The sequence below is a fragment of the Musca vetustissima genome, unplaced genomic scaffold (genome assembly GCF_032173495.1).
Source record: "Musca vetustissima isolate MV318-11 ecotype Yass unplaced genomic scaffold, APGP_CSIRO_Mvet_v1 utg6724, whole genome shotgun sequence".
In the NCBI taxonomy this organism is placed as follows: domain Eukaryota; kingdom Metazoa; phylum Arthropoda; class Insecta; order Diptera; family Muscidae; genus Musca; species Musca vetustissima.
This window is the reverse complement of record NW_026885980.1, coordinates 89627-99608: the sequence shown is the minus strand read 5'-3', so window position 1 is coordinate 99608 and position 9982 is coordinate 89627.

Genomic DNA, 9982 nt, shown 5'->3' with positions numbered 1-9982 from the left:
AAATATTTCATAGGATAGATGGGGAAAATCCTCCATACGTACAGCAAAATCTTCTCTCTAATGGAATCAAAAAAAGAGAAAATGTGTTAATTAGGACGAATTTGATTTGCAAACATAAAGTGTCTATATTTCGGAGAAATTATAGACTGGGAACATTAAATTTCTCCCATTATTTATCAACCAATTTTAAATAGCATTTGCTTTCAAAAAATTACCTTTGTATTCTGTATCGTTTACCCAATAATACACAATTTATACGTTATAAATGGCGCCCAAACTGTGACTCCACGAAGACACGAACAGCGCAGATTCGTCGAGCTCTATGGGTAATTTTGGAGATTTAGAAAAGCACGACTACCTTAATTGCATATATTTTTTCAAAAGAAATCATTTAATACAGAGGTATCCACTGGTGGACTCAAGACCGAAGCGTTTATCATCTTCGAAAGCAACTCAGCAGACACATTACAAAAAAGCGAAATTTAGAAAGTAACGCAACATTCTTGCCGTTTAGATTGCAACATTCTTGTACGTTTAGCAATTGATGAACGAATGGAGTTTCAAATATGGGCATTTTTAGTGGGTCGCTTTTATTTAAAGAAGCTGAGGTAAGGATTTATGTTTGGTGGGCGTACTACAGGTGTACACAAAATTATTATTACGATAAGTCCTATCCTGTTGAGATAAGTGGTATGTTTTGCAATTTTATAGGTGTACCAAAAATTACTAAATGGTACGAAAAGAGCAAATTCTTACACTGGACGATTTGTGTGAATCTTTATTAAAAATTCGCAGTTAAGGTGACCCGCATTCTCGGTTTCAAAAAATTGATTTTCTTATTTAATTCGAACCTACACCAATTACAGAATGTCCCTTTAAAATTTCAAATGAAAATGTCAGCTACTCTTAAAGATATAGCCGATTTATTGGGTCAGCCTCAAGCTATGACAAGAGAGTTTCTTAAACTTTAAACGAATTTTTCTCAAAACAGCGTTTTTAGAAACTGTTAATCCAATTGTTTCCAATCTGTTAAAATATTCCCTATTTTCAATAGGGCTGGAAAATATTCGATTTCCCAAAAAAATAATTTTCCTCTTCTGCTTACAACAACACTTTATCAATTTATTTTCTTCTTCTTGAAATCTTCAAATACTTGTATGGAAAGTTACAAGTCTTTAACATAATGTATGCTCCATTGCCAGTCGGTTGAAACTCTTCCATTTCAGACAGGTTGGAGTCAATTTACAATTGTCCGTCGGTCTGGCTAGTGTGAACGATAACTCTCGAAGGAAGTAGCCGATTTCATCAGAACTTTACCCATCGTGATATTTCTTCATCCGTCCACACCTACCCCTCAAATGGTCAAAGTTTTGTTAAACATTAATTTTATAATACGGATAGTCCGTACGCATGGACTAAACATTGCACAACCTAATATTTTACCTAAGCCCGTATAATGTTCGAAAATATGACTTGTCGGTCCACTCCTTCCAGTATCTCCACCGAAAAGATTTGAATATTTTTAAATCTCAAAATATCTAATATTTGTAATATTTTTACTAAACCTAGATCAAGTCGAAAGATGGGACCATTGTTCAACTCCTTCTGGTACCTCCCTTGTAAAGGGTCAACATATTACAAATTTGTAAGTTTCATTTGAAGCGAATGGATCAAATCGATTAGAAACATTTATGCTGTCAAAAGGGCAACTTCTTCTGGTGCCTCCTCACAAATGGTCAAGTATTTGATAAAAACATATATGTGATACCTGATATTCAATATAGACACACTTTCTTCACTGAGTAAACGTGTTTTTGTTTTAAACTAAGCATTGTATACATGCAAATATTGATAACAAATATTTTGAATATTTGATAACTGACCATGAACTCTATAAAAATCTCATGAATACATTCGGAATTTAATATGCCCACAAATGTTAATGTTATCATCAATAGAGGGTGTTTGTTCTAAACACACAAAGAATGCTCAGAATTGCACACAATTATTAACCGTATCATACAACATTAAGTTCGGTAATTGCAAATAAATACAATGATAGGTTGTTGAGCATAGGGTATATGGATGGCATACATTCACCAACTAATATAGAATATTACATTGCTACACAGTCTAGTGTAATATTTACATAGTAATAACTTTGGTGTTTTCAACATGTTTTCCCATATACAATTTGGTATTTTGCGTAAGATCATAAATATATTTTCACTATTTTAAAATTTGCGGAATAATATGCTGTTTTACATGGTAACAAAATAGAAATTCCTAATATGAAATATCGTTTCATTTAGTTTTCCTGGAATGTTACACAAAGTGTTCATAAAGAGCTGGCCACTTTTTACTTAGACTGCTATTGAATGTCGTTCTCAGGAATGATAAAATTGGGGGTAACACATTTTTAAATGACAGTTTTTGGGTTAAATTACATTGTTAAAATATATTCTATTATTGGAAGTCTGTCGTCATCCATAATACATACGTACATACATACGTTCTTCATATGTAAATATGTATGTACTTCGATTAAGGCCATGACATTACAGCTAATGGAGGGACACATTTAGAATTATGTCATTGATCACAACAACAACAACAACAAAACAGTATGACATATATAGAGATTGTGCGTGACATTTGTTACCCCTAAAAATATACTGTCAAACTTACAATAAGGTCACCAACACACAAGCATAAAACAAATCTTTGCAATTGTTACAAAAAATCTCGTTTGGAAAATTAATTGAAAACTTTCAAATAAAGTTGTGAAGAAAAACTGTTTTTCTTTGTCATCATTTTTTTCACACTGATTGGCATTTTGAAGAAATTTATGGGATGGAAATGTCAGTTACGCGACAGAAGGAATTTAAAGTAAATGGACAGTTGAAAATTGGATAGATTTTTAAGTAGTTCTTTAATACAAACTTCGTATAGATATCCATTCCATGAGTACTGTTTTAAAATTGAGACTCAAAATATTCTTAGAAACCGCCTGAAGCCTAGACTCCAATGACGAAGCCTATACCCTATTATCGGGCATTTCATTCTCAAATTTAAGGGTCAGTCAGTCTACCACAATGTCACAATACCAATATTGCCATATCAGTACCTTTTACCATATTTCTTATTTTTTGTGCAGTATTTTAGACTATAGTATATCCAAAATTTCAAATGTAAAATACATTCTGGAAAATGAGCTACAAATAAAAATTTCAATCAGCGTTGCCTATGATATCAGAAGGACTGAACTGATATTCCACATCTTCGAACATAAGTTTGGCAGAAATATTACGATATGTAAAGTTTAGATGAAATCGGTTATTCCCTTCGAAAGTTTTCGTGAGAATCAGCCAGTCACCCAATAAGACAGACGGACCAACATTTGTAAATCAACCCCCTTTGAAACAGATTTGGCCCAACGAAACTTGTAGTATAAAAGCCATATTTTGATTTGGCACCCTCATTAGTCATATGTCCTTAATGGGTATAATTTAATGGGTATAACGACTTTAATGATTGATTTAAGGACATAACATTTTCCCAAATAATTGACTTTATATCATAGAGTCCACGGTAACTGGCTCTGGTTATTTGTCCTTACATCTTTTCATATGTTGGATTCCCAGTTACTCTCACCCACAATACTTTTTGAGAACCTCCGTGTAACTAAACCTTAATACAATGACCTTCATTGGACTATATATTCAACGAGTAATACAATAATAATTATTATCCTTCCCCATCTATTGTCAGCAGTGTACCGCAAAAACAAAAACAAATCAGAACAACAACAATACAAATAATATTAATTTTAATATCAACAAAGAGCTCTATTAGTGTTATCTCTTGAAAAACATTCCCTCAAACACTTTGGTGCAGACATTCTTGTGTTGTTGCTGCTGCTGATGTTCTTGTTGTCGTTGCCGTTTCTCTCACCCATGCAATCAGTCACTTTCATTCATTCATATATTGCGTTCAAATCGGCGACATAGTCGCAGCAAATAAATGTACGAATACAAACAAACAAATGTCTTGTGCACAAATTTGTATGTGAGTGTTTGGATTGTTCCGTACAAGCAACGCAAAAAAACGAATATCATAAATCGATAATGTGTGAGGCAAGTAAGTTTAGTTTACCATCACTCGGTTGGTGGTGGCCCAGTCACTCACACAAACATACAATATTCCCATATATACTAGAAATGCAAACCTTGGCGACGTTGTCGTTTACTCAACGTCTGCTGTTGGTTCAGAGTGTTGGTGTTTGCCACCCATGCATCCCTCCATCCGCCCACCCACCAAACACCGCCACACAGCATACAGCACACTCTCAACCAAATGGATGTCACTTACATTCTCTGACCAAGTGGCCCACTACTCACAATAGCAACATTTTTAATAACATCGAAGAGCACTTTGTATATGTGAGTGTTCCCGAGTGCAAAAAAATATAAATACACAAACACCTACACACGGATACAGTGTATCGGAACCTGAATGAGTTGATGAAAAGGAAATGCTCTTAAGTGCATTTGTGATTGTGTTTCGCTTCTTCGTCGTCTTATTGTGTTACGAGTGCCATGGTTGTAAGTATTCGTGCATATCCATTCAAGCGTCATACATACATGTACTATTGAATATCCGGTTTATTCGAAGGTATTGTGACATATTTTGCAGTAGAAGAATATAATATAATTTGCCGGTTATTTTTTATTCTTTGCTGCGTTTGGATATCAATTGATGGTAATGTAGATTAATTGAAGTGTGAAATTTTCGTATAAAGCCTAACGATACTAATTTAAAACTAATATATAGGGAAATATGATGTACAAATCGATTGAAAAATAATAAAAAATACAATTTAAGATACACATACGACAACTGATCAAAAGTAGAACCGAGATCTGATAAAAAAAATAGACAGTTCATTAATAAATATCTTGTTAATTTTTAAAGTATTCCCCCTCTGATAACATTATGACAGTTTTTTCCAATCATAACAAATCCCTTTAATCGAGTCTTCAAGGGGGCAAGTGAGGCAAAACGATACGACTTTTTTTCAATTCAACATATATAGCAGGCATGTGTACGAACATACGAAAAATCGTAAAAAATGAGAACAAATTCAAAGATAATGATTTACACTTTTTATTACATATTTAAAAAAAAAAAAAAATCCTCTTATAAATATAGCTAGCTAGTGAGATATGATATCTCACCAAAAGTAAGATAAATTACTTTTGCATATTCTATGCGTCATAGGTTCCAATATTATAATTTACAGCATCCTTACCATTTTTGGATCCTAATTTCGATATTAAGTAAGTTTTATAAAACTTCACAATACCTAACATCGGGAGATGTCGTTATTTGCTGAAAGACCTATATCGGAATGTCTTGTTGTTTTACGAATTAACGCCACAGAGAATCTTCCGCGACCAGAACGTGCTTGCAATTAAGGTCCAGCTTGTCAGATTGGTGAGGAATTTGCTGGATACTGTGGTTAAGCATTACAAAAGTTTCACGTGCTGTTTAAAAAAATTAATACTTCTTAAAACATATAAGCTCAAAGTTATATAACGGCAAAAGTGTTAGTTCTCCCATCCTTGGTTATGAAAGCTTCAAATTATAATATTATCATAACCAAAAAAAGCATAAACTTTGTTTACCACAGGCTACTTTAAGTTGTATTTACTATTCAAATTATAAATAATTCAATTCTATGGAAATATATTAAATCTAGTGCAAAATTAATTATAATCTGCTTTATCACTAAAAATAATATGCTATCAGCGACTCCTTTCAGGGCTGGTGGTAGAAGTATCAATGACTCTTATAAAAATTAATAATATGAAAGAATGCGTGCGAAATTAATGTTAAAGATTTAAACTTTATAATAAGGGTGGTAGAGCTATGTCTTGTAAAAATTAATAACATTCTGGAACTATTTATTGGGTTTAATTTAATTATAGGAGCAGGAATTATATGGTAATTGCCCATAGTCATTGAAAATCAATCTGGTTTTCTTTAAAGGGTACCAATAAACCCATACCAAACTAATCATAGAAAGGGAGAGATTATTAGAACAACGGTCATAGACCGGGAAAAAAATGATTTTGAAGAAAATGCGTTTTAAGTTTTCAATCGGCTCATACCTTACAAAGAACGGAGGAACTTCTACAGCTTCTCAATATAAGTGTGTAAGAGCTATTGATCTAAATTTCTTCAGATTTGTTCGGATGGTAAAGTGATTAAAACAGACCGATATACGAAGAATATTTGGCTGGTATCATAAGATATATTGGATTGTCAGTTTGTTTTGGCAGATTAAAATGTTAGTCAGTAGTGCTGACTGTGATTCCGGGCTTACTCCTCACTGACTTAGGGATACGTAGTCGAGGGCCTTTGGATTTTTGCCTCTGAGGGTCGTACCTAAATTCATGCGTATGCGTACGATTTTATTCACCTCAAAAGTTAAATACATTAATTACAATGAATGTTATCCAAATACGCATTGCGTATAAAAATATAAAGTTGAAAATTTTTAACATTGACAATGCGTATTTTGGACAGTCATTGAAAAATTTGTCAATTTATATTAGCGTTTATTTTTTTTATGGTTCTCTTTTGAACTTTTTTTTACAAGGCAATTTGGTTTCCAAAAAAAAATGTTATTTGTTGTTTTTTCACATTTAAATATATATAAAATGTCAACAATACGAAATACACAAAACGAATTGCCAGAAAATTGTCGGTGCGAGCAATTTTTTTTCATTTCTATACCCCTTGCCCCTCTCTCCTACAAACAAAGACTTGCCGCAAGTAAACTCGCCTAATCTAAATTTGGACTTTGTTTTTCCATACATGTAAACATTTTTTGATCAATTAAAAAAATATTGTCATCCAGTTTAGCCGTTTTCAATTGGCACAGATGCAAATAAAGCCCTTGCGTATTTGGGTAATACGGACGTCGAACAAACCCTATAAAGGTGAGAATTTTTGTACGGAGCGCAATAAATTAGGTACGACACTGAACAAAAAGCAAATTTTTAGACATTTCGATTTTTATATTTGATTAAAAAATGAGTTTTAAACCTTTCGATTTTGTAAAACCTGTCCAAAATCAAATAAAAATTTAATTTTTTATATGAAGTAGCATAAGTTTATTATATCTATTTTGTATTACTTTGACAATACAAAATTACTTAAATATACATACACAAATAAATATACATACGAACACAAAAAAAATGCAACGGCGAATAAAATTATGTTTATAGTAAGTGTGGTAATTTTAAAATTATTTTTGGTTAGTTTCAAAACATATAATTAAAAACTTAATCTAGCAAATGTTTGTGGGTGCTAAAACCTCTAAATTACAACCAGTGATTAATTCAGTACTACATGGTTACTGAATCATAACACATAATATAATATAATATAATATAATATAATATAATATAATATAATATAATATAATATAATATAATATAATATAATATAATATAATATAATATAATATAATATAATATAATATAATATAATATAATATAATATAATATAATATAATATAATATAATATAATATAATATAATATAATATAATATAATATAATATAATATAATATAATATAATATAATATAATATAATATAATATAATATAATATAATATAATATAATATAATATAATATAATATAATATAATTCAGCAACTAATTGTTCATTCGTCATATTATTTATTACTATGAATTAACTCGTCATATTCATCAATTGTTCGTTTTCAGCCTCTTATCATTAGTTTACCTTTTTGGCTCCCATATTCCGATTCATTGGTAGTAACATCAGTATTTTATCCTCCTCATATTTGGCTTGAGATGAGCATTTTGTGGAGACGATGACAAAATGTAGGTTTTGTGCATTCGACGTCGTTGTAGAAACCTCAAATGGACAAATGGCTTGTTGGACATTTCCTTGTTGTTGGCAGCTTTCGTATTGTGTTCTTATTGTCCTCGTCGTATTCGAATTGTATCCATCCTCCTCATAACCGCCATTGATGTCGTCAGTCATCCAATTGACTGCCAATTCTGATGATTTTCATATTTCATTTACATTTTGTCATAGTTTTCGAGAGCGTTTTTGTTGGCATTAATGATGTTGTTGTTGCTGCTGCCGATTTTTTGAGCTGTAGTCATTCTTCATTTGATAATCTGGTGCAAATCGAATGTTGTTGTTGTCGTTATATTTGTTGCTGCTGTTGTTGTTTGTTAAGAAAAATGTGGTTTTGAGTTTAATGACACAGAATTGGTGGCAGTTGGTTTTTGAACTTGTTGTTATTGTTGTTTTTGTTGCCAGTTATGTCAACCACCGCATACAATTGGTATTCCGAGCTTTAGTTGTAGGGCTTAGATATTAAATTTCTTCTTCTTTGTATTGTTACATACACAGTCAGTCATGGTGCTTTATTTCTTGGTAAACAAACAGTTGTATGTCCATCACTAGCTGAGGAGTAATCGCAATAAGAAAGCAAATTAATTACCGCCGAACTGAACTTTTAATATACACTACCTCAAGGGAAATACAATAAAAAATGAAAATAAGTGGAGAGATATATCGAAATCTTTCAAAATAAATTTCTGAATTTTGGGTGGAAAGAGTAGTTGAATTTTGTTATGTTCGGAATCTATTGAAATACCTGTATATAATGTTATACAGGTATTTTTAAATCGGAACTAATGGAAACAAGTAAAAAAGTGTCAGTCTGTGTTGCCGATAGACATATTAAACTCAGGTTTTACTATTCGCTTCATGTTACTAGAAGGAGAGGGCCGAAGGTTCCCACTTTCAGACTAGTTCTAGGCTTGGTATGATAATAGGTTGTGCAAGGCTTGGTTCAAATTGGGCATTCCATTCGGCTAATATTTAATTTATATACATTGAAAAATTTGATACTTTGTGGAGGAGGTACCAGAAGGAGTGGACCAATGGGCCCCATCTTTGGTTTTGATCTAGGCTTGATAAAGATAATAAGTTAAGAAAAGTTTGGTTCAAATCCGAATTCCATTCGTCTGATATTGGTTTTAAAAAATATTGAAAATGTTTTTACCATTTGTGGGGAAAGTACCAAGAGGAGTGGACTAATGGGTATCATCTTCGGACTTGATTTAGACTTAGTAAAGAAAATAAGTTGTATAAAGATTGATTCAAATCGGATAGGCCGTTCGCATGGAAATTAATTTTCAGCAAATGTTGACTATTTTGAAGGTACCAGAAGGAGTGGATTGATATTTTCTATCGTTGAATTTGAAATAAGTTTGGAAGAAATATTCGGATGGACATTCGTAAATCGACACCAAATTGTCTGAAACGGATTTTGTCCTAAGAAACATGGAGCCAAAAACCAATATTTCGATGAGGCACATTTTTTCCATACCATATAAAAAGGAATCTGTCTAATCTCGTAGATAAAAACTGTTATTTTTCCGTTCCTTGAGTTACGTGTCTGTTCTGTCTGTTGAGTTACGAACTCTTTCAAGCACTAATGATTTTGAGGTAATTTTTATCCACTTTTTGACACATATTGAGCGGCATCTCAGCCATAACTCGACTAATGTTAATTTTTAAGTGTTCAAGATTCGAATTTCTGCATTTTATGAATGCAATTCATACAACTTTAAATACTGTTTCTTATAAGAGAGAGAGAGACAGAGAGTAAAAAAACTTTAGAGTGTGTTTGGCTGGATTTTCTATGGCACCGAAAATCTTTAAATACATTTTCTTGTCTTGAGTCATTGAACGATCGTAAACAATGTTAAACATTTGGTTGAGCTTATTTGTGCTCGTATCAACATTTGTTCGATATCGAAATAATTTGGAAAATACATATGCGAATTTTATAACACATTGCAGTCAGTAATTTATGACAATATTCATTAAACATTTTGTTCTATGTATGCAAATTTACGCC